The sequence below is a fragment of the Podarcis cretensis genome, assembly GCF_951804945.1.
Source record: "Podarcis cretensis genome assembly, chromosome: 3".
Classification (NCBI taxonomy): domain Eukaryota; kingdom Metazoa; phylum Chordata; class Lepidosauria; order Squamata; family Lacertidae; genus Podarcis; species Podarcis cretensis.
Genome location: NC_137172.1, coordinates 2,601,797 through 2,627,414, shown reverse-complemented (window position 1 = coordinate 2,627,414; position 25,618 = coordinate 2,601,797). Strand labels below are relative to the sequence as shown.

Below are 25,618 nucleotides of genomic sequence, written 5' to 3'. Positions count from 1 at the left end.
GTCAGTTTCCTGGGCAAGGGGGCTTCTCTCTCCCAGTTTGCCAGTGGCCACCCAGGGAAGCCAGTGACTCTGACGCAGCTTTCCTGCGTCAGACACTCAGACACTGTCCTGAAGGTGCAGGGAGGCAGCAGAAGAGACTGTCTCTCTGCTCCAGCCCTGCATTCTTCCTGCACCAGATTTCCCCAGCCTGGTGCCCTCCGGGTGTCCAAGCCAGCAGGGCCATGGTGGAAGAAGTTGTGGAAGGTGTAGGTGGTCAGTCCTGTGAGACAGAGCCTTCAGTGTCTTCTTTTTCTTCCTCCAGATTTCACCAGAGGCCAACTGCCAATTGCATTCAGAGATTGCATTCAGAGATGTCAACAGCAGCGAGAGATACTGCTAGCCAGATGCCCGGCTAATAGGCGATTATTTTCGTGCCTTCGCCTATGGTGTTGCCGTAGAGGTGAGTTAAATCAAATTTTAGTTTTCCTCAAAAATTAGTCAGTTGTGTTTCATGACCCCAAATGCATGTGACTCATCTCTCTGCCCCCCCATTCCATCTCTCTCTTAATCTTTACATCCACTGTGAGTTGGAACAATATTAGTGTGCACACTGGGGGTGATAACCCTGTCCTCTCCCCTTGCTGCCCCCATGAAAGCGCTCTGACCCCTCAGCCACAACTCCCCATAGCCTCCCTTGGCTCAAAGAACAGCTCTTCCTGGTGTGAGAGGATGGGGGCTCAGTCGCTGACCCTCCTCAAATAGCAAAGGCAACCTGTGTGAAACATCCCTGTGAAGGTGGTTATTGAATCACAGAATTATAGAGTTGGAGGGGAAAGAGTTCAGTGCACACCAACACAATGATCTCCTCAAATGTGTCCTCTTCTGGGGTTCCTGTTTGTATAAAGAAGAAAAAGGAACCACATTAGAAAAAAAGTGAGTGTGGCAGTCAAGCCCTGCTCAAATTCCCCCAAGTGCATACATGAAATGCTCAGAGGTCTCTCCTACTATCATAGAATAGAAATGTAGCATTGGGAGGGACCAAGGGGTCATCTAGTCCAACCCTCTGCAAAACAGACCCTCTGTGTGCAAATGGAACTCTGACAACAGTTGGAGCCACTGGTTGGGGTTTTCAGAACCACCACCAACACCCGTTTTAACAGTGTTTCCTCCTCTCACAGGGGGCGGGTAACTCTGCCGATCTCCGGTGCAAGACCTCTGGTGAAAGGAAGACCACCCTGCTCTCCTCTGATGTGCAGCTGCCTCGACTGCACCCCCATCTCTGCTGGGGAAGAAACCGCTTTGCTTGATGCTGCTGAAGGAGATGCTGGGAAGGAGTCAAGAGGGAGCCGTCCTGTCTGCCTGTCTACTCATGAGGAAGCCCCTCTGTGGCCAGTGGGGCCTGACTCCTTAGTAAGTGGGCTCGGGATTAGAGCTAGGATTTGGTTTGCCTGCAAAAATGCTTTAGCTTTTTCTTTTTAATAAATGCAAGCATTGGAAACCTTTGTGTTGGTTCATGGTGTGAAAACGTCTGCTGGGTTGAGGGGACTTTTTTGGTCAGGCTCTCAGACTCTCCTCCTGCCCCTTTCTCTGTGTCTCCCCTCCAACTGTCCTCCTTCCTTGGGCAGCTGCACAGAGAAGGATGTTTCAGAAAAGGAATTGAGCAGAGCTGGAAAAGCTAGGAGACATACACTGCAACATTTCTCCAATGAAAATAGGGACATTCTATTCAATAGAAGTAGTAATAATAATAATAATAATAATAATAATAATAATAATAATATTCACTCATCTGACTGGGTTGCCCCTGCCACTCTGTGTGGCTCAAATATATATACAAAAACATCACAACACATTAAACATTAAAAGACATTCCTATACACGACTGCCTTCCGACTCCACACAACTCCACACCCTCCAACATTTCTCTGATGGAAATGGGGAGGCCCTTAGGAAAAGTGGGACATTCTGAGATCAAGCCAGATGAACTGGGTGAGCTTCTGTAAGTCCAGGACTGTCCCTGGAAGATGGGGACACTTGGAGGGTTGGAGGGGCGTGGAGGAAGAAGAAGGGGGTGATGAAGGAGAAGGGGGGAAGGGAGAGCGTTGGGGACAGGACCAGCCTAAGACATTTGAGCCCCTGAGGCAAACCACAAAATGGTGCTTTCCAGCCCCCACATTCCCCTACTCAGGGAAGAAGGGGTGAGTTGAAACCTACATTAGGATCAAGGGGGAGGATATCAGCGATGCCTCCGAGTAACCAAGATGCATTTCTTCGAGGCTGAATCTGAATCCCTGTGGATCCTGCCACCCGAGGTGGGCACTGCCCCTTGCCTCATGAGTGGGCGGCCCAGCATGTTGATCTCTGTCCTGCGTGGCATGGAAGGAAGAGACGGGGGAGGAAAGCAATGGGTGGGGGGCAGTGTGGCCCACAATGTGAGGTTTCCCCCAGGCTTCTAGGCAAGGCATGCATTCCTGCCAACATTTCTCCAGTGAAAGGAGGGATGTCCTGTTCCTTCATCATCATCATGAGATTTTTACTTATAACCCACCCTTTGGACTGGGTTTCTCCAGCCACTCTGGGCGGTTTCCAACATATAGAAAAACACAATAAAAGAGCAAACATTTTTTGAAAAAAACACCCCTATACAGGACTGCCTTCAGATGCCTTCTAAAGGGTGTAATATTTCTTAACTCCTTGACTCGGAGGTCGCATAACTCCATCCCCTCCAGCTTTTCTCCAATGAACATAGAGACATGCTAAGGAAAGGAGCAAAGTTCTACCCTGATTTTGGGACCTCTCCTGCTTGCTAGTGAAATGGACCCCTGATCCACATCAGCAAACGGCAGGGTGTGGACCTCTGGGGCCTGGGTCTCAGGGTCCTCATATTCTTGAGGAATCCTCGTGTGTGCTAATTGCCACCTTTCTCCAGCTCCCAATAAGTGGGGATGAACAGGGTTGTAGGTGGGCTCAGCATAATACCAAGGGATCAATCCCAATATCCTCTACAAGGCAATCCTTTTATGGTGGAGTATAAATATCTGTTTAGGGCATTGCCCAAAAGCAAGTGGGTGACACCTGAACCACAGACACTTGTCTGACAAGGGTGTGATAGTGATGTCCACCCCCTCTCATATCTACGCACAGTCATCTTCATTGGTTTTGAAAGCCTCTGCAGGACTTGGAGGTACGGTGGATTCCACATGGATTTTTGACCTCAATGTCAAACCTCCTCAGCTCCTCCTGATGTGTGCTTTGAGCCATCCAACCTCTGCCTTTCACCTTGCACATCCAAGTCATGAAAAGAGGAGGCACAGCATGCGTAGCCCAGAATAGAATCAGAGATCTGAAAGGTACAACCCAAAAGTGCTCTTGAGTGGAGCCCTGGACCTCTGCCCACAACCCAACCCTGATGGCATCTCTCCTCTTGCACCCTGAAGGGTGTTGACCCCTGGGGATTGGCAGAAAGCTTATTCATATTGTGGATCGGAGAGTGTCCTGAATTCCTTCTCATTCATGGGGTCCTGTACCTATGGAGGGTTAGAATCTAAGAGAGAAGGTTGCAACCTGGTCAGACAAGGGGTTTCTTTGTAAGGCAACAACTCTGGTTGGCTAGTTGAGTGTCCTCATGAGCATCTCAAAAAAATGAGCCAGGTTTCAAGAGCAGCAAATCAGTGAGGGGGTCTTTCAGATTAATGGGTGGGCCTTTCCTCCACCCCCAACCCCCAGAAGTTTGCATTTTATGCTCATACTGTCTATATGTGTAAATACTTCCAGATATCCTAAAGACAGAACAGCCTTCACTGACCTTCATTCCAAGGAAACCGAATTCTGGGCAAGCACAGAAACCCCTGGGTTTTCTCACCACTCAAATATTTGGCTGCTGCGTAACAATATTTTCAGGGGAACCTGAAATGTGTTATTTGCACATTTTCTCCAGCTCCATCCCTGAATCTATTTGCATGGAAAGGGATGTCTTTGACATTGCTGCTCCCCGTTCCCAACCCCTCCCCCCGGTATCGCCTTCTGATCTGGGCTCATTCCCAAGTTCACTGGGCTGCATCTGGCAGTTGCTTCCCCCAACTTTGCTGCCTGTGGGCATCCGATGGAGCAACGCTTGTCCGTTAACTTGAAGCAAGACCAGGTGGGGAAATGGGACTTAGCCCTGTGACCACAGGTTCCCCACCTTGCCTGCTGCGTTTGAACTTCAGTCTCTTGGGAAAGGATGCTGAAGACATCGCATGGGGCCCATCTCTGTGGAGATTGCAAAAGACCAGTAACCGCCTCCTAAGTGTTACAGGCACAGCCCAGACCAACAGCTCACGACTGGCACTGATACTTCTCCCCCATCTCCAAATTTTAATATAAAAGCCTTGCCTTCACCTTTGGGTGCCCACTTTTTGTAGTTACCCCCATATATTCATTACAATGCACAGAAGTTTAAACCAGTGTGAGCTAGCAATATTAAAATGAAGCATTAAGGAAGCAACACAAATACTACAAAAGCAGCACAACACAAACATACACATATGAATGGACAGCAAGACAGTACTCAAAGAGTGTCCAGGACAAGAGAAGCTTAAGCCTGCCTTCCCTTTGAAAGATGGATCTGGAGAATGAGCAAGGGCATGGAAGAGCAAAAGCATCGTTTGGTGCTGGACCCGATGGGTTGGCATCCAAGGCCACAGATGTCCACTTGTGGATGGGAATCCCAGCTCTTCTCCCCTGCAGACCCATTGCATCCTCAAAATATTTTCGAAAGTACTGGGCAATATGGGATATCAGGCACCAGATCAGTTTTTGGTGGTGCCTAGGGAGAGGAGAGGATGCAGGACTCAGTTGGTGAAGTTGGGGACAACCTGTTGACTTGGAGAGGGAGGTGAGCAAGTCCAAGCAGAAATATTTCCATGAGAAGACTAATCCTGAGAAGAGCCCTGCAGCTGGGTGAGGCCAAAGACCCTTCTAGTCTGGCCCCCAAGCAGGTGTGGTGTTGGAAGTGAGAGCGGAGTTGGAAGCAGCCTGGAAGCTGGAGACACAGATTCCTGTTTCCTGAGGAGGGGATCCAAAGCTGTGAGGAACTGAGGAGTATGATTTGGAGGGTGTTAATGCTGTGACCCCATCCATTTTATGCTCAGGCTCTCTCTATATGTCAGAAACAAACCCATATCTCCTAAAGACTCCAAAGTCTCCGCTCACCTTCAATGCTCCATGCTCAGCAATTTGGGTGCAGTGTAACAATATTTTCAAGGAATCCTCACATGTGTTATTTGCCCCATTTCTCCAGCTCCATCCCTGAATCTGTTTGCATGGAAAGGGATCTCTTTGCTCCCCAATCCCACCATTCCACACACTCCAATATCGCCTTCTGATCTGGGCTCATTCCCAAGTTCACTGGGCTGAATCTGGCAGTTGCTTCACCCAACTTTGCTGCCTGTGGGCATCCGATGGAGCAACGCTTGTCCGTTAACTAGAAGCAAGACCAGGTGGGGAAATGGGACTTAGCCTTGTGACCACAGTTTCCCCACCTTGCCTGCTGGGTTTGAACTTCAGGCTCTTGGGAAAGGAGGCTGAAGACATCTCCTGGGGCCCATCTCTGTGGAGATTGCAAAAGACCAGCAACTGCCTTCCAGATGTTACAGCACTGCCCAGACCAACAGCTCACAACTGCCCAAGTGGAAATGCTGGCACAAGAAATGGATCTGGAGTACTGTAGTCTGTATCCCCGAACACATGATTCTGAGGGGGCATGATCCAGATGCCCCCACACAAGGATCCCTGCCTTGCCTACTGCTGGGCACCTCTGCCCACTGGAGCCCAGCCTGGCCTTGCTCCCGGGACCCTGACCCCACGCTGAATGGCCGCCCAGCCAGTGTTTGCGGGGGGGGGGGGGGGTTGCACCTGCCAGGAGCAGCCATGGCCAGGCAGGCTCCCCCTCCCCCTTGGTGTGGGCAGGTATGGAGGGAGCACAGTCGGCCCTGTGAACCCTCGGTGCCCCATGCCTGCCCAGCAGTGATGGCGTCTAGAGTTGGGCTAGAGGGAAGGGTTTTGTTCACCCTCTGCAACCAGGCCCTGGTCCTTCCTGCAGAGCACCCACCTTCAAAGGGACATCAAAAGCTGCCATGCCGCTCTGAGCAGAAAGCAAGACACAAACCAACAGATTCACTATCTGAGTTGTTCAACAGTGGAATGGAGCCCTTCAGAAGGTGCCTGATTCTCCTTTGCAGGGAGATTTTGAGCAGAGGTTGGATGGGGACCTTTCAGGGATGCTATAGCTGTGATGCCTGCACTGCAGTGGGTTGGACTTCATGATCTTTGGTGTCCCTTCTGTGAACATATGATTCTGTGGTATTTGGCTCATCCTTGGCACATGCCTCTCAGAGCTTGTCCGTTAACTAGATTTGGGGGGTGTTAATGCTGTGACCCCATCCATTTTATGCTCAGGCTCTCTCTATATGTTAGAAACAAACCCATATCTCCTAAAGACTCCAAAGTCTCCGCTCAACTTCAAAGAACTCAACACTGAACCCCCTGGGTTTTCTCCATGCTCAGCAATTTGGGTGCAGTGTAACAATATTTTCAAGGAATCCTCACATGTGTTATTTGCCCCATTTCTCCAGCTCCATCTTTGAATCTGTTTGCATGGAAAGGGATCTCTTTGCTCCCCAATCCCACCATTCCACACACCCCAATATCGCCTTCTGATCTGGGCTCATTCCCAAGTTCACTGGGCTGAATCTGGCAGTTGCTTCACCCAACTTTGCTGCCTGTGGGCATCCGATGGAGCAACGCTTGTCCGTTAACTAGAAGCAAGACCAGGTGGGGAAATGGGACTTAGCCCTGTGACCACAGTTTCCCCACCTTGCCTGCTGGGTTTGAACTTCAGGCTCTTGGGAAAGGATGCTGAAGACATCTCCTGGGGCCCATCTCTGTAGAGATTGCAAAACACCTGCAACTGCCTCCTAAATATCACTGGGCAGGACGCAGCTCAGACCAACATCTCATAGCAAGCACCAATCCTTCTCATACCTCCCCAAAATAAGATATAAAATATCTCTCTGTTGTCCCCTTCCTCCTGTTCCTGGGAGCCAATGTGGGGACTTCCCAATGTTGAGGGGGACCTGCAGCTCCCCCTGCCCCCGCAAGCCAGAAGGGCCACCAGCCAGGAGTAATGGGAGATGCAGTCCACAAACACCTGACAGTCCCTACACAAGCTGCCCCTCAAGTAAAGTAGGGAGGGAACATTGAGGAATGGTCTATTGGAAAACAAGCCCCCCTCCGGAGAGGCTGGCAACTCTCCCAGGCTCCCGGCTTGTTTACCAGTGATCTTCCTCTGGCTGGCATCCCGGACAGACCAGGGAAAATCTTGATAGGCGACATTTCCCAGCGTAGAAAATGTACACCCCCTTCCCTCCTTGCATCCCAGCAAGGGAAAGAAGATAGTCAGAAAGCCTTTTACATCTTGTTTATTTCTGACTTTGCAGCACTACAGGAAACATGTCTGAACAGTTCAGTGTTCAACAAGCAAGAGACTAAGACTTCCTTCACATACGCAAACGGAAGGTCTCAAATCACACACAGAGCAAAGACTGTTGAAGCCTGTGAACTTCCGGGAAGATTCTTTCCCACAGCTAGTCACATCATGTGATGTAAACAAGCTACCAGTTTGCAGCTGCGTTGCTTTCATATCCCAACATGGTCAGCCCCCAAAATAGAGCAAAAAGGGGAAGGAGAGACATCTCAAGATTCTGGATAAAATCATAGCTATGCCCATGGATTTATCCATGGCCAAACCCCTGGGTGTGGCTGCCTCAAACTGCCCCACAGATATTCTCACGCTCTTTTGTAAACTACTCTGGATCTTTATACAGGCAAGTAGCATATGAATGCAAAATCTCCTATCACCTTTGGCCTCACATGCTCTTGCAGCCTGGCATCAATGGGAATTGTAGTCCCAAATATCTGGAGAGCACCAGGTTTGTGAAGACTGTGTTTGACCCAGGTGTGAGTTGTGCCTTGCACCCAGATCTCCCGTCTTCTCACTTTGGTCCCCATCCCTACAAGGACTTCAAGACTATTGTTCTCACTCTCTGCCTTTGTGGACATTTCTTTGCTTCCTTGTCTTCTGCAGAAACTGGTGGAGACCCTGTGTTGGGAAGGCCTGTGGGCTGCGCTCATCCTCCCCTCCCCCCGCAAGATTTCCAAAGACCCCTGAAGGTGTCACAACCCCCCAGTGACCTAGAAACATGGAGAAGCTCCCCACCTCCGCTCTACCCTGGAGTCTCCGACATGCAGCCCAGAAGCTCTTCCACCTGGTCTCTTGGCTGCCTTCCTCCTCCTGCTCCCAGGAGCACCAGGTAAGGTGGAGAGGGAGACCCTCCTTCTCAGAACTAGAGGGCTAGGGCAGCAGTGGGTAATGTGGTGCCTTCCAGATGTTGATGGGGACCCCCAGCTGCCTTCTGCCCCACAAGCCAGAAGGCCTAGCAGCCAGGAATGATGGGAGATTAAGTCCAGCTATGCCCAGAGGATGATGGGGAGATAATAGCAAGGAATGGCCAGCACCCAAAGAAAGGAAGAAGAAGGTGATGCTTGATGTAATTTTATTGATCAACAAATCCCATTGGCACATATAAATATTGGTCTTCACCAGGCATCCAAATTCATTGTTCAAACAAAGTGCAGGAATCTTGCATAAGAAAATATTTCTTTCCCTGACTTTGCTATCAGTTGACATCCCTGATCTTTCAAATATGAAAAGAAATATGCAGGAACACCCCAAGTTGCTATGAAATCAAACTGTTGCTATGAAATCACACTGTTGCTGGAGTTTTCTGTGGGGTTGCTCAGGAGTGGTGGTGGGAAATGTAGTCAGTTTAAATTGTAGGACAGCCTACCAAATTTGTACTTTCTGGACAATACCAAGTTAAACTTCCAAATCTGCTGTAATCTGAATTTTGCAATGCAGTTCTCCAGTCAAGTAATGTAGACCAAGGAAATACCTGCATATTTGGAAAAAATTGCCAAAAAAATGCTGATTAGTTTTCAGGAGAATGTTTCTGTATTTTAAGGCAGTTTGGGAAAATGAAACTGTGGAAAATTGAAATTGACCAAATTGCCCACCCCTCCCCTTTTAGCTGCTGTTTTCAGATTGCTCTGTATTTTAATGTGTGGACTAATGTTGCTTTGATGCTCTGAGCAAATCCTTTGTGGAATGGAAGAAGCAGGGCATGCATTTTAGAATTGAAATGATTAGATCTGAAACATCATTTCCTGTGGGAGTGGGTGGGTGGCAGATTTTCTAAGGGGAACTTTATTTAAAAAAAATGAAGTTTCTCCAAGTCCCTCCAAGTCCACATCTGGTATTCCAAAACATCTGGAGGGGAACAGGTCTAAAAAGAGTGATGTGCCAGCTGTTTGGTTTCCCCGTTCCCTCTGGCAGGAGCTCCAATGGCTGCTGATAGCATCGTCTCTCCCTCTAAGAACTTGCAACAAAGGGGAGCCACCACCATTCAGATCCTCAAGCTCACCTTGACTTCAGCTCCCGTCTGATGGCCTTTTCCATCAAGATCGCCAGCAGGGAACCCAGAACGAGAATGGAATTGCTGCAGCTCACCTTGAACTCCAGGGCAAAACATCCCTTGACGTGAATGGCTCCAGAGAAACCCTTTGCCCTGGGAGTGTTTTGTCAGATGCTGACACTCTGCCCTCCAGAATGCTAAGACTACCAAGCAGCGAGATCAGTGGGGCAGGTTGCATGTGGGGAAAATGTGGAGGAGATCCAGGGGTTTCCTGATGGGAAGTAAGTTGGATTTAAATAGGAGTGCAATGGAGACATGACGGGAAGCTGAGTGTCGGGAGATTCAGGAGAGATAAAACCAAGGGCTTTTTTCGTGCAGCTTGCAGTGAAACTATGGAACTCCCTCACCCAGGAGGCAGGGATGACCACCGACTCGGATGCCCTGAAATGCAGACCAGGGGCTGCTGGCCATGAGGGAGATACTCTGCCTCTGCAGGGAGAGGCCACAATGCTTCTTAATGCCAGTTCCTGGGAATCCCATGTGATCCATGGCCATTGGTAGCCATGGACAGCCTTCTCCCCCAAGGACCTGTATCTCCTCCCTTATCTTTATTGTAGGCTGAATGCACTTTGGAAAATGCATTCTTCGAGGACAGTCAGTGGTGCCATCCAGGTTTTGCGGTTGTTTTTGCAAACATGGCTTTGCACAAGAGCATTTCTCAAATTGTGGGCCCACCCCTCTTGCCCACCCCACCCCCTGCTTCTCCTTGTGCCTCTTTCCCCATATCTCCTCTCCAACTGCCGCGCTTCCTTGGGCAGTTGCACACAGAGGGACGGGATGTTTCCTAAGGAGGACTTGACCAGGGCAGAGAAAGCGGGGAGGAGGTGGAGAAAGAAGAAGCAGATTTCACCAGAGCCCAATGAGATAATTGGAGATGTCAACGTCTTAGGGGGGGAGATGCCAAAAATGGTGTGGGAGGCCTTGTTTTGGGCGTTCAATTGGCCTATTATGTTGCGTTAAGGTGAGTTATAAATGCAAACATTGGAAAAATCTGTTGTGAAAACGTGTGTGGGGAGGGGGGATTTTGGGGGTCAGACTCTACTATCCGATGTGTCACACATACAAACACACAAACTCAGAGTCACCATTGTTAGTCCTCAACATTATCTGCAGAACTCCAGGCTCCTCATCCTTGTCTTCTTAAGGAAGGGGGTCTGATGGAGTTCCAAAGCCTCATTTTCATCCAAGACAGGTGAGGCCCCTCAGGTGGGCTCCTCCTCCCCATCATCTGAGTGACACTCACCTAAGCCACCAGGTTTGGTTCCAGTGATGCTCTCCTTCCCCTCCCTCCCCGCTTCCATCCCATCATACCACCAAGGGCTCAATTCCAATATCCCCCGCAAGCCAATGCTTTTTCTGGGTTACTCACGGTGGAGTTTAGGATGCTGACCAAAGGGAAGTGGGAATTGCACTATGGCAACTAGCAATGAATGCCTCTGTTAGCTCCTGAGCCAGGAAATGTCCACAGCTGGAAAATATTTTAAAGTCTGCACACAGAAGCAATTGGTGCTTCAGATAAGAAGCAAGCAGAGGGGAAAAGGCAAGTGAGCCCCTCAAAATGTGGTTGAGCCAGCCCTGCTGGATCTGGGGTTCCTCCTCCTCTTTTTGCTAAGTGACGTCCTGGACCTCTGCCCCCAATCCAACCCTGATGCCAGCTCCCCTCTCCTCTCCTCTTGCTTGCAAGTCAGTTGGCATCCTGCTCCACATCCGCAGCCTGTGAGGTGTTGACACCTGGAGGCTCAGGCAAAAAGCTTGCTCATCTTGCTGTGGATCAGAGAATGCCCTTCATCTCTTCCAATTCTTGGGGTCCTGATTCCAGGGAAGGTTAGAATCTCAAAGAGGAGTTTGCTGAGCTAGTCAGACAACGTAGGACTAGGACCTTCGCTGGCCACTGGAGTGTCCTCATCAGCATCTCAAAAGAATAAACCACAGCACAGTTTAAAATACAAAAACATCAAAATACATACCATATTAAGAAAACAAACAATAACACCCACACATAGTGTAAAACACCATTTTTCCATTAGTCCAAGGCTGGAAGAAGAGGAATGTATTTCCCTGGCACGTAAAGGAGCAGAGTTAACTTCCCGGGGAAGAGCAATCCACAAACAGGGAGCCACCACAGAAAAGACCTCATCTCATAGTGTGGCCTTCCAGGTCTCTTGCAAAGGAGGCACACGAAGCAGGGCTTCTGATGATGATCTCAGGGTCCAGGTCAGTTCATATGGGGAGAGGCCTCCTTTGAGATATTTTTGTCCTGAGCCCATGTGGAGTTTGAGAGCCGAGGTGGAAGCAGCCTGGAAGCTGGAGACACAGATTCCTGTTTCCTGAGGAGGGGATCCAAAGCTGTGAGGAACTGAGAACGATGATTTGGGGGGTGTTAATGCTGTGACCCCATCCATTTTATACTCAGGCCCTCTCTATATGTTCAAAAAAATAATCTATATCTCCACTCACCTTCAAGGAAACCAAACTCCAGGCAAACACTGAAACCCCTGGGTTTTCTCCATGCTCAGCAATTTCCTCACATGTGTTATTTGCCCCTTTTCTCCAGCTCCATCCCTGAATCTGTTTGCATGGAGAGGGATGTCTATGGCATTACTGCTCCCCATTCCCAACATTTCACACACCCCAATATTACCTTCTGGTCTGGGCTCATCCCCAAGTTCACTGGGCTGAATCTGGCAGTTGCTTTAGCAAACTTTGCTGCCTGTGGGCATCCGATGGAGCAACACTTGTCCGTTAACTTGAAGCAAGACCAGGTGGGGAAATGGGACTTAGCCCTGTGACCACAGGTTCCCCACCTTGCCTGCTGGGTTTGAACTTCAGGCTCTTGGGAAAGGAGGCTGAAGACATCTCATGGGGCCCCATCTCTGTGGAGATTGCAAAAGACAAGTAACTGCCTCCTAAGTGTTACAGGCACAGCCCAGACCAACAGCTCACAACTGGCACTGATACTTCTCCCCCATCTCCAAATTCAAATATAAAAGAATTGCCCTGACCTACTAGTTCCCCCCATATATTCACAAGAATGCACAGAAGCTCAAACCAGTGTAACCCAGCAATATTAAAATGAGGCATCAAGCAAGCAACACAATTACCATAAAACAAGCACAACACACAAACACACACTCAAACAAGCAAGCAAGCAAGCAAGCAAACAGGACAGTGCTCAAAGAGTGTCCATAAAAAGAGAAGGTTATGCCTGCCTTTCCCTTGGAAAAATGGATCTGGAGAATATTCAAGAGCATGGAAGGGCAACAGAATAGTTTGGTGCAGCACTGATGGGCTTGGATCCAATGCCACAGACATTCGTGTGTGCATGGTAATCCCTGCTCTTCCCCCCTACAGACCCATTGCATCCCCAAAATCTATTCCAAGGTACTGGGCAATGTGGGTTACAAACCTCTAGATTAGCTGTGGCTGGTGCCTAGGGAGATGAGAGGATGCAGAACTCAGATGGCGAAGTTGGGGACAACCTGTTGAGTTGGAGAGGGTGGTGAGCAAGCCCAAGCGGAAATGTTTCCATAAAATTCTCAGGACTGAGCCTGAGAAGAGCCCTGCAAATGGGTGAGGCCAAAGACCCTTCTAACTGGTCCCCCAAGCAGGTGTGGTGTTGGGAGATTACCTGGCTCTTGGGCATGGACTGCATGAGAACACCTCCATCAGGGCCGGACTATTTCACCCAAAAACGTTTTGCACCTCAGCTGCATGTACTTTCTGCAACTATGCATGATTTGGAACAGAGCTGTCCTTCCATGTGTTCTCCTTCCATGAATTCCACAAGGCAGTTCAATCAAGTAATGTCCACCAAAACACATAAAGTGGTGTAATATGTACCAACATGGGTGAAAATAGCATGCAAAAGGGGGGGGGGACTGCCTTGCAAAAAAAAAAGGGTATATTAGGTACGATTACATAAAAATGCCTGTGTATTGGGAAAGAATTCACCCCAAAATGCTGATGAGTTTGTTTTTCTAAGCAAACTGATGTGGAATCATGGAGAACGCATGGAGTAATTTGCCGGATGCTGACACACTGCCCTCCAGAATGCCTAGGCTACCAAGCAGCTGGATCAGTGGGGCAGGTTGTGTGTGGGTAAAAGGTGGAAGAGATGCAGGGGTTTCCCAATGGGAGGTAAAGTGGGTTCATATAGGAGTGCAATGGAGACATGATGGGAAGCTGAGTGTCCAGAGATTCGGGAGGGATAAACCCAAGGGCTTTTTTCATGCAGCTTGTAGTGAAACTTTGGAACTCCCTCACCCAGGAGGCAGGGATGACCACCGACTCGGATGCCCTGAAATGCAGACCAGGGGCTGCTAGCCATGAGGGAGATGCTCTGCCTCTGCAGTGAATGGACACAATGCTTCTTAATGCCAGTTCCTGGGAATCCCATGTGAACCAGGGCCCTTGGTAGCCTGCAAGGACGACCTGAGTGAACACCACTCTCCCCACTTGTGATTCTGGGCCAATGATGTTCAGATGCCTCCTGTCTCCTGCAGGGGAGGGAGAAAGTAGCCATCTTGGCTGGTAGCCATGAACAGCCTTCTGCCGCAAAGATTGGTTTCTCCTGCCTTATCTTTCTTTTCATCAGGAAAACTGAGGTGGGCTCCCCTTCTTCATCCACCAGATAAGCACGCAAACACACCCACGCCCCCTTTATATCTGCTTTTAATCCAGAAAGAAACTCTGACCCAGGTGAAAAGAAGAGGGGCAAGGGGAAATCAGAACAAATCATAAAAGAGAAAAAGGGAGGTAGTGCATTTTGACAGAGGAGCGAGCACCGTCATTCTAAAATTGCAAATGGGAATGCAATGAAGAGACGAAGCTCAGGAACACATCATAATATTAATAGGAACACAATTGAGGGAGTCGGGGAGACTGAGCAAAGATATGAGAAGCATATTCCAATATCTGAAGGGCTGTCACAAGGAGGAAGGGAAAAGCTTGTTTTCTCCTGCTCATCATGGGGAGGGCCAGGTGGTCTGTAGCCCCGGGCACATGATTTTGAGGGTGCATGAGACAGATGCCCCCAGGCAAGGATCCCTGCCTTGCCTGCTGCTGGGCCTCTCTGCCCATTGGAGCCCAGCCTGGTCTTGCTGCCAGGACCCTGGTCCCACGCTGAATGACCGCCCAGCCAGGGTTTGGGGTGTGTGCCTGCCAGGAGCAGCCATGGCCAGGCAGGCTCCCCCCTTGGTGTGGGCAGGTGAGGAGGGAGCACAGCACGGCCCTGTGAACCCTCGGTGCCCCATGCCTGCCTAGCAGTGATGGCATCTAGAGTTGGGCTATCACGAAGGGTTTTGATCACCCTCTGACCCCAAGCCCTGGTCCAGCCTGCAGAGCACCGCCCCTCAAGGGGACATCAAAAGATGCCATGCCACTGTGAGCAGAGAGCAAGACACAAACCAACACATTCACTTTCTGAATTGTTCAACAGTGGAATGGAGCCCTTCAGAAAGTGCCTGATTCTTCTTTGCAGGGAGATTTTGAGCAGAGGTTGGATGGGGACCTGTCAAGGATGTTATAGCTGTGATGGGGTTGGACTTGATGAACCTATGATTCTGTGGTCTTTGGCTGCTCCTTGGCAAATGCCCCTCAGAGCGTGCAGCATCCATCTTGCAAAGGACAGTTGGCATCCCACAAGATTTCAACAGTCTTCCAGCCAACTATAAGCAGGGGGATCTCTCCTTCCCATGGCAATTGCTCTTCCACTTGGCTTCTGGTACTTCCAGAATTCCCACCAGCCTTCAGCCATGCAGATCTTCTGCCTCCTCTCTGTTGCCATCCTCTTCTTGATGCTGCTGGCTCCAGGTATGGCCTTCTTCTCAGATGCTTCTTCTCTGAGAATCTCCACAACTCTCAGCTTTATTCTCAGCCACTTGCTGTGACTTCCAAAGAACTGGGATCTTACCCCTATGTCCTAGACAGCAGGGCCATTGCAGAATAAGTTATGGAAGGTGTAGAAGGTCAGTCCTGTGAGACAGAGCCTTCACAGTCTTCTTTTTCTTTTTTAATTTGCCTCTGAACATCACTTGCTGTACTCCCAAAGAGGTGGGATCTTGCCCCTCTGTCCTCTTGGAGAGTTTCCCAAATGGGGCTTGTGGTTGGACACTGTGAGAAGAGGATCCTGGACTCAATGGGACCCCTTGGCCGGATCCACCAGCCAGTCTCTTCTTATTACCTCATTTATGTGACCTACGGAAGCTCTTGCTTTCAAATCTGCAATAATGACGGAAAGGATTATAATGGAATAATATAATAATAATAATAGAAAGGATGCTGAAGACATCTCATGGGGCCCATCTCTGTGGAGATTGCAAAAGACCAGCAACTGCCTTCTAAACATCACTGGGCAGGACACAGCTCAGACCAACATCTCACAGCAAGCACCAATCCTTCTCTCCCCTCTCCAAAATAAAATTTAAAATTTCTCCTTGTTGTCCCCTTCCTCCTGTTCCTGGGAGCCAAAATGGGGACTTCCCAATGTTGACGGGACCTCCTGCAAAGCAAAACCCCTGCCCCACAAGCCAGAAGGGCCAGGAGTAGTGGGAGATGCAGTCCACAAATATCTGACTGTCCCTACACTACCTGCCCCTTGAGTACAGTGCAGAGGAAATAGCAAGGAATGCTCAGCCCCCAAAATAGAGCAAAAAGGGGAAGGAGAGACATCTCAAGATTCTGGATATGGATTTGTGGAGGAGCTTGTGGCCTTTCCTTCACTGGAGCTGGGGTGGGATGGCTATCTGTCATTGATGCTTTAGTTGAGTTTCCTGCATTGAAGGGGCTTGAACTGGATGACCCTCAGGGTCCCTCCTCACTCCACAATTTTATGATTTACCCATGATTGTAGGAGGGCCTCAGATGATGATCTCAGGATCCAGGTCTGTACACATGGGGAGAGGTGGCATTGGAGGTAAAGAGGTCCTGAGCCAGTCTGAGAGTTTTGCAGGAAGCAAGTTGGAAGCTAGAGGCACAGAGATGGGCTTGCTGTGTACCAAATCCAAAGTTCTGACTTAGAAGGAGGATTTTTTTTGAGGGGTGTTAATGCTTTGAAGCCCTGCATTTTATGCTCAGGCTGTCTATATGTGTAAATGACACCAGATATCCTAAAGACAGCGCAGTCTCCTCTGACCTTCATTCCAAGGAAACCGAACTCTGGGCAAGCACAGAAGTGCGTGGCTTTTTCCCCAACTCAGAGATTTGGCTGCTGCGTAACAATAGTTTCAAGGAACCTGAAATGTTCTTTTTTGCCCCTTTTCTCCAGCTCCATCCCTGAATCTGTTTGCATGGAAAGGGATGTCTTTGACATTGCTGCTCCCCACTCCCACCCCCCTGTCCCCCCAATATCACCTTCTGATCTGGGATAATTCCCAAGTTCACTGTGCTGAATCTGGCAGTTGCTTCACCCAACTTGGCTGCCTGTGGGCATCCGATGGAGCAACGCTTGTCCGTTAACTTGAAGCAAGACCAGGTGGGGAAATGGGACTTAGCCCTGTGACCACAGGTTCCCCACCTTGCCTGCTGGGTTTGAACTTCAGGCTCTTGGGAAAGGATGCTGAAGACATCTCCTGGGGCCCATCTCTGTGGAGATTGCAAAAGACCAGCAACTGCCTTCCAAATGTTACAGGCACAGCCCAGAGAACAGCTCACGACTGGCACCGATACTTCTCCCCTTTCTCCAAAATTAAATAGAAAAGCCTTGTCCTCACTTTGGGTGCCCACTTTTTGTCTTTCCCCCCATATATTCACAACAATGCACAGAATTTTAAACCAGTGTCATCCAGAACTATTGAAAAAAGCGTCCAGAAAGCAACACAAATACCATAAAAGCAGCACAACACACACACACACACACACACACACACAAATAGACAGCAGGGCAGTGCTCAAAGAGTGTCCATGGAAAGAGAAGGTCAAGGCTGCTTTTCTCTTGGAAAGTTGGATTTGGAGAGCATGGAAGAGCAACAGAACAGTTTGGTGCTGGACCGATGGGGTTGTATCCAAGGTCACAGATGTCCACTTGTGGATGGGAATCCCAGCTCTTCTCCCCTGCAGACCCCACCCCATTGTATCCTCAAAATCCTTTCCAAAGTACTGGGCAATGTGGGTTACAAACCTCTAGATTAGCTGTGGCTGGTGCCTAGGGAGATGAGAGGATGCAGAACTCAGTTGGTGAAGTTGGGGACAACCTGTTGAGTTGGAGAGGGTGGTGAGCAAGCCCAAGCGGAAATGTTTCCATATGGATCTGCAGGACTGAGCCTGAGAAGAGCCCTGCAAATGGGTGAGGCCAAAGGCTCTTCTAGTTGGGCCCCCAAGCAGGTGTGGTGTTGGGAGATTACCTGGCTCTTGGGCATGGACTGCATGAGAACACCTCCATCAGGGCTGGACTATTTCCCCAAAAAACGTTTTGTACCTCAGCTGCATGTACTTTCTGCAACTATGCATGATTTGGAACAGAGCTGTCCTTCCAAGTGTTCTCCTTCCATGAATTCCACAAGGGAGTTCAATCAAGCATTGTTGACCAAAACGCATAAAGTGGTGTAATATGTATCCACATGGGTGAAAATAGCATGAAAGAATGGGGAGCGGAGCCTTGCTGCCAGGACCCTGGCCCCATGCTGAATGGCTGCCCAGCCAGTGTTTGGGGGAGGCACCTGCCAGGAGCAGCCATGGCCAGGCAGGCTCCCCCCTTGATGTGGGCAGGTGAGGAGGGAGCACAGCACGGCCCGTGAACCCTCGGTGCCCCATGCCTGCCCAGCAGTGATGGAGTCTAGAGTTGGGCTAGTGGGAAGTGTTTTGTTCACTCTCTGCACCCAGGCCCTGGTCCCACCTGCAGAGCGCCCCCCCCCCTCGGGGAAATCAAAAGATGCCATGCCACTGTGAGCAGAAAGCAAAACACAAGCCAAAAGATGTTGGTTTCTGCTCTCTTCACTGTGCAGCGAAAGGCTTGTCACAAGACAATGTTTACATTCCAGTCAGAGTACTGTTGGAGTTTCTCACAGGAAAGGGAGACTGGATGTGACGTACACTGGTTTCCTGTTTTTCACTGTTCTCAGTGTGATTCTCTCTGTGCTTCAGAGGAGAGAGGATGCTTTCTCTGCTCTGGCAGAGGCATGATGTTTTTCTGTAATCTACCAGCTTTGAAATGTAAATAAAGCAATATAGAGTATGTGCACGTATTCCTCATCATTCCGCTGTGCACGGGACGCTGCAAACACAACAAAAGATTCACGTTCTGAGTTGTTCAACGGTGGAACGGAGGCCTTCAAAGGTGTCGGATGCTCCTTTGCAGGAAGATTTAAGCAGAGGTTGGATGGGGACCTGTCAGGGATGCTACAGCTGTGATGGGGTTAGACTTGATGAACCTATGATTCTATGGTCTTTGGCTGCTCCTTGGTAAGAAGGGGTGAGTTGAAATCTACATTAGGATCAAGGGGGTGGATATCAGAAATGCCTCCAAGTCGCCAAGATGCATTTCTTGGGTGCTGAATCTGATGCTGCTATGGATCCTGCCCCCTGAGGTGGGCACTGCCCCTTTCCTCATGAGTGGACTGGCCCATCTGTTGATCTCTCTCCTTCATGGCAGGGAAGGTAGAGACAGGGGGAGGGTGGGAAGCAGAGCTGAGGGGAAGGAAGGTGATGGGTGGGGGGCAGCATGGACCCCACAGGGAGGTTTCTCCCAGGCTTCTAGGCAAGGCATGCATGCCTTCCAACTTTTTTCCAGTGAAAAGAGGGATGTCCTATTCCATCATCATCATCATCATCATCATCATCATCATCCTCATCATTATATTATTTATACTGGGTTGCTCCAGTCTCTCTGGGCAGCTTCCAACATATAGAAAAACATAATAAAACAGCAAACATAAAAAGCTTCCCTATACAGGACATCCTTTAGATGGCTCAGGGATCACATAACTCCACACCCTCCAACATTTCTCTGATTTAAATGGGGACGTCTTTAGGAAAAGTGGAACATTCTGAGATCAAGTCAAATCAACTGGGAGAGCTTCTGTAAGTCCAGGACTGTCCCTGGAAGATGGGGACACTTGGAGTGTTGGAGTGGCGTGGAAGAAGAAGGGGGTGATGAAGGAGAAGGGGGAATGGAGAGCGTTGGGGACAGGACCGGCCCAAGACCTTTGAGCCCCTGAGGCAAACCACAAAATGGAAAGAAGGAATGAGTTAAAATATACATTATCATGGGGGGGTGATATCATCAACACCTCCGAGTCTTGAAGATGCATTTCTTAGAAGATGAATTTGATGCCCCTGTGGATCCTGCCAACTGCGGTGGGCACTGCCCCTTGCCTCATGAGTGGGCTGACCCACCTGTTGATCTCTGTCCTGCGTGGCAGGGAAGGTAGAGATGGGGAGGGTGGGAAGCAGAGCTGGGGCAAAGGAAGGCGATGGGCAGGAGGCAGCGTGGACCCCACAGCGAGGTTTCCCCCAGGCTTCTAGGCAAAGCATGCATACCCCCCAACAGTTCTCCAGTTAAAAGAGGGGTGTCCTTTTCCATCATCATCATTATGATGTATATTCTTTATAACCCACCCATTGGACTGGGTTGCTCCAGCCACTATGGGCAGCTTCCAAGATGTAGAAAACCATGATGCTCCTCTTCTCTTGCTTGCAAGTGAGTTGGCATCCTGCTCCACATGCGCAGCCTGTGAGGTGTTGACACCTGGAAGCTTAGGCAAAAAGGTTGCTCATCTTGCTGGGGATCAGGGAGTGCCCTGCACCCCTTCCAATTCTTGGGGTTCCAATTCTTGGGGTTCTGAACCCACAGAGGGTTAGAATCTAAGAGAGGAGTTTGCTGAGCTGGTGAGACAACTTTCTTTGTAAGACTAGGACCTTCCCTGGCCACTGGAGTGTTCTCATCAGCATCTCAAAAGAATAAGGCAGGTGGGAAGAGCTGCAACTAAGAGGGATGCTACAGGCTAATAGGTGAGCCATTCCACCATCCTCATCCCCCAGCTGATAGGCAGGGCAACAGTGGTATTATTATTATTATTATTATTATTATTATTATTATTATTAAACAATGAGATTTCTATACAACCCTTCATCAGAGGACCGCAGCACAGTTCAAAATACTAAAACATCAAAATACATACCATATTAACAAAGTAAACAATAACACCCCAAACATAGTTTAAAAGACAATAGATTTTTTCATTAGCTGAAGGCTTTTGAGAAGAGGAATGTATTTCCCTGGTGGCTAAACGAGCAGAATTAGCATTCTGGGGAAGAGCATTCCACAAACAGGGAGCCAAATCAGGAAAAGACCTCTTCTCGCAGTGGACATTTTGCTAAGGAGGCACATGAAGAAGTGCTTCTGATGATGATCTCAGGGTCCAGGTCAGTTCATATGGGGAGAGGCCGTCCTTGAGATTTTGTGGTCCAGAGCCAAAGAGGTGTGTGAGAGCTGAGTTGGAAGCAACCTGGAAGCTGGAGACACAGGACTTCCTTCAGATGCCTTCTAAAGGGTGTGATATTTCTTAACTCCTTAACTCGGAGGTCGCATAACTGCATCCCCTCCAGCTTTTCTCCGATGAACAAAGAGACATGCTAAGGAAAAGAGCAAAGTTCTACCCTGATGGTGGGGCCTCTTGTGCTTGCTAGTGAAATGGCCCCCTGATCCAGATCAGCAAACTGCAGGGTGTGGACCTCTGGGGCCTTGGTGTGGACCTCTTCGGCACATGATTTTGAGGGGGCATGAGCCAGATGCCCCCATGCAAGGATCCCCACCTTGTCTGATCCTGGGCCTCTCTGCCCACTGGAGCCCACCCTGGCCTTGCTGCCAGGACCCTGACCCCATGCTGAATGGCCACACAGTCAGTGTTTGGGGGGGACGATGCACCTGCCAGGAGCAGCCATGGCCGGGCAGGCTACCCGCATGTGGGCCGGTGAGGAGGTAGCACAGCACGGCCCTGTGAACCCGCTGTGCCCCATGCCTGCCCAGCAGTGATGGTGTCTAGAGTTGGGCTAGTGGGAAGTGTTTTGTTCACCCTCTGCCCCCAGGCCTTGGTCCCACCTGCAGAGCACCCCCCCCCCAAGGGAACTCAAAAGATGCCATGCCACTGTGAGCAGAAAGCAAAACACAAACCAACAGATTCACTTTCTGAGTTGTTCAACGGTGGAATGGAGCCCTTCAGAAGGTGCTGAATTCCCCTTTGCAGGGAGATTTTGAGCAGAGGTTGGATGGGCACCTGTCAGAGATGCTATAGCTGTGATGCCGGCATTGCAGGGAGATGGACTTGATGATCCTTGGTGTCCCTTCTGTGAAGCTATGATTCTGTGGTCTTTGGCTGCTCCTTGGCACATGCCCCTCAGGGCTTGCCACATCCATCTTGCAAACGACGGTTGGCATCCCACAAGATTTCAACAGTCCTCCAGTCACCTATAAGTAGAGGGACCTCTCCTTCCACTGTCAACTGCTCTTCCACTTGGCGTCTGGTACCTCCAGGATTCTCACCAACCTCCAGTCATGAAGATCTTCTGCCTCCTCTCTGTGGCTGTCCTCTTCTTGATGCTGCTGGCTCCAGGTATGGCCTTCTTCTCAGATGCTTCTTCTCTGAGCAGCTTCCCAGCTCTCAGCTTTATTCTCAGCCACTTGTTATGACTCCCAAAGAGGTGGGATCTTGCCCCTCTGTCTTCATGGAGAATATCACAAATGGGACTTCATGTAGAACCTGGGAGAAGAGGATGCCTCACTCGATGTGCCCCCTTTGGCCAGATCCACAAGCCAGTCTCTTCTTATTACCTCATTTATGTGATCCACGGAGGCTCTTCCTTTCAAATCTGTAATAATGCGCTTCAGCACACTCAGTTTTGTGGTGGGTAAAAGAACAGGCCAGTTTCCTGGACAAGGGGGCTTCTCTGCCCCAGTTTGCCAGTGGCCTGCCCAGGGAAACCAGTGACTCTGATGCAGCCTTCCCTACCACCTTGGCTCAGACCCTGTCCTGAAGGTGCAGGGAGGCAGCAGAAGGGACTGACTCTCTGCTCCAGCCCTGCATTCTTTCTGCACCAGCTTTCCCCAACCTGGTCCCTCCGGGTGTCCAAGCCAGCAGGGCCATTGTGGAAGAAGTTGTGGAAGGTGTGGAAGGTCAGTCCAGAGAGACAGAACCTTCACAGTCTTCTTTTTCTTCCTCCAGATTTCACCAGAGCCCAAGGTAATTGCAGCTTGAGATGTCGACAGCAGAGAGGGATACTGCGATTTGTTAGGTGCCGTCCGCCCGAACGGCCAATATTCCGGTGTATTCCCTGGGTGTGTTGCCGTAGAGGTGAGTTAAATCAAATCTTAGTTTTCCTCAAAAATTTGTCAGCGGTGTTTCATGACCCCAAGTGCATGTGACTCATGTCTCTGTCCCCCCCCCCCACTCCACTTCTCTCCACTTCTCTTCCAACACTGTGAGATGGAACAATATTAGTGTGCACACTGGGGGTTGACAACCCTTTCCTCACCCCTTGCTGCCCCCATGAAAGCTCTCTGACCCCTCAGCAACAACTCCCCTTAGCCTGGGAAGAAATGACTCCATTGGCTGAAAGAACAGCTCTTCGTGGTATGAGAGGGTGGGGGCTCAGTCACTGACCTTCCTCAAATAGCAAAGGCAACCTGTGTGAAACATCCCTGTGAAGGTGGTTATTGAATCACAGAATTGCAGAGTTGGAAGGGAAAGAGTTCAATGCACACCAATTCACACCAACACAACAATCTCCTCAAATGTGTCCTCTCTTGGGGTTGCTGTTTGCATAAAGAAGAAGGAAAAAGAACCTCATTAGAAAAAAAGTGTGTGTGGCAGCCACGCCCCACTCAAATTCCCCCAAGTGCATACATGAAATGCTCAGAGGTCTCTCCTACTATCATAGAATAGAAATGTAGTGTTGGGAGGGACCTAAGGGGTCATCTAGTCCAACCCTCTGCAAAACAGACCCTCTGTGTGCAGTTGAAGTCACTGGTTGGGGTTTTCAGAACCAGAACCAGCAAAGTTTTTAACAGTGTTTCCTCCTCTCACAGGGGGCGGGTAACTCTGCCAATCTCCGGTGCTAGACATCTGGTGAAAGGAAGACCACCCTGCTCTCCTCTGATGTGCAGCTGCCTCGACTGCACCCCCATCTCTGCTGGGGAAGAAACCGCTTTGCTTGATGCTGCTGAAGACGATGCTGGGAAGGAGTCAAGAGGCAGCCATCCTGTCTGCCTGTCTACTCACGAGTAAGCCCACTGTGGCCAGTGGGGCCTGACTCCTTAGTAAGTGGGCTCGGGATTGGAGCTTGGATTTGGTTTGCCTGCAAAAATGCTGTAGCTTCTTCTTTTTAATAAATGCAAGCATTGGAAACCTTTGTGTTGGTTCATGGTGTGAAAACGTCTGCTGGGTTGAGGGGACTTTTTTGGTCAGGCTCTCAGACTCTCCTCCTGCCCCTTTCTCTGTGTCTCCCCTCCAACTGTCCTCCTTCCTTGGGCAGCTGCACAGAGAAGGATGTTTCAGAAAAGGAATTGAGCAGAGCTGGAAAAGCTAGGAGACATACACTGCAACATTTCTCCAATGAAAATAGGGACATTCTATTCAATAGAAGTAGTAATAATAATAATAATAATAATAATAATAATAATAATAATATTCACTCATCTGACTGGGTTGCCCCTGCCACTCTGTGTGGCTCAAATATATATACAAAAACATCACAACACATTAAACATTAAAAGACATTCCTATACACGACTGCCTTCCGACTCCACACAACTCCACACAACTCCACACCCTCCAACATTTCTCTGATGGAAATGGGGAGGCCCTTAGGAAAAGTGGGACATTCTGAGATCAAGCCAGATGAACTGGGTGAGCTTCTGTAAGTGCAGGACTGTCCCTGGAAGATGGGGAAACTTGGAGGGTTGGAGGGTAGTGGAGGAAGAAGAAGGGGGTGATGAAGGAAAAGGGGGAATGGAGAGCGTTGGGGACAGGACCAGCCTAAGACATTTGAGCCCCTGAGGCAAACCACAAAATGGTGCTTTCCAGCCCCCACATTCCCCTACTCAGGGAAGAAGGGGTGAGTTGAAACCTACATTAGGATCAAGGGGGAGGATATCAGCGATGCCTCCGAGTAACCAAGATGCATTTCTTCGAGGCTGAATCTGAATCCCTGTGGATCCTGCCACCCGAGGTGGGCACTGCCCCTTGCCTCATGAGTGGGCGGCCCAGCATGTTGATCTCTGTCCTGCGTGGCACGGAAGGAAGAGACGGGGGAGGAAAGCAATGGGTGGGGGGCAGTGTGGCCCACAATGTGAGGTTTCCCCCAGGCTTCTAGGCAAGGCATGCATTCCTGCCAACATTTCTCCAGTGAAAAGAGGGATGTCCTGTTCCTTCATCATCATCATGAGGTTTTTACTTATAACCCACCCTTTGGACTGGGTTGCTCCAGCCACTCTGGGCGGCTTCCAACATATAGAAAAACACAATAAAAGAGCAAACATTTTTTGAAAAAAACACCCCTATACAGGACTGCCTTCAGGTGCCTTCTAAAGGGTGTAATATTTCTTAACTCCTTGACTCGGAGGTCGCATAACTCCATCCCCTCCAGCTTTTCTCCAATGAACATAGAGACGTGCTAAGGAAAGGAGCAAAGTTCTACCCTGATTTTGGGACCTCTCCTGCTTGCTAGTGAAATGGACCCCTGATCCACATCAGCAAACGGCAGGGTGTGGACCTCTGGGGCCTGGGTCTCAGGGTCCTCATATTCTTGAGGAATCCTCGTGTGTGCTAATTGCCACCTTTCTCCAGCTCCCAATAAGTGGGGATGAACAGGGTTGTAGGTGGGCTCAGCATAATACCAAGGGATCAATCCCAATATCCTCTACAAGGCAATCCTTTTATGGTGGAGTATAAATATCTGTTTAGGGCATTGCCCAAAAGCAAGTGGGTGACACCTGAACCACAGACACTTGTCTGACAAGGGTGTGATAGTGATGTCCACCCCCTCTCACATCTACGCACAGTCATCTTCATTGGTTTTGAAAGCCTCTACAGGACTTGGAGGTACGGTGGATTCCACATGGATTTTTGACCTCAATG

The 25,618-nt window shown here is 49.6% G+C and overlaps 1 long non-coding RNA gene across 1 annotated transcript; it reads left to right on the top strand.

Moving 5' to 3' along the window:
- Nucleotides 1-405: 405 nt before the first annotated feature.
- Nucleotides 406-23,887, top strand: LOC307212046. Its single transcript, XR_013836765.1, has 3 exons — nucleotides 406-439; nucleotides 1,158-1,393; nucleotides 23,805-23,887. It is a non-coding gene; the product is annotated as an uncharacterized lncRNA (long non-coding RNA).
- Nucleotides 23,888-25,618: the final 1,731 nt, after the last annotated feature.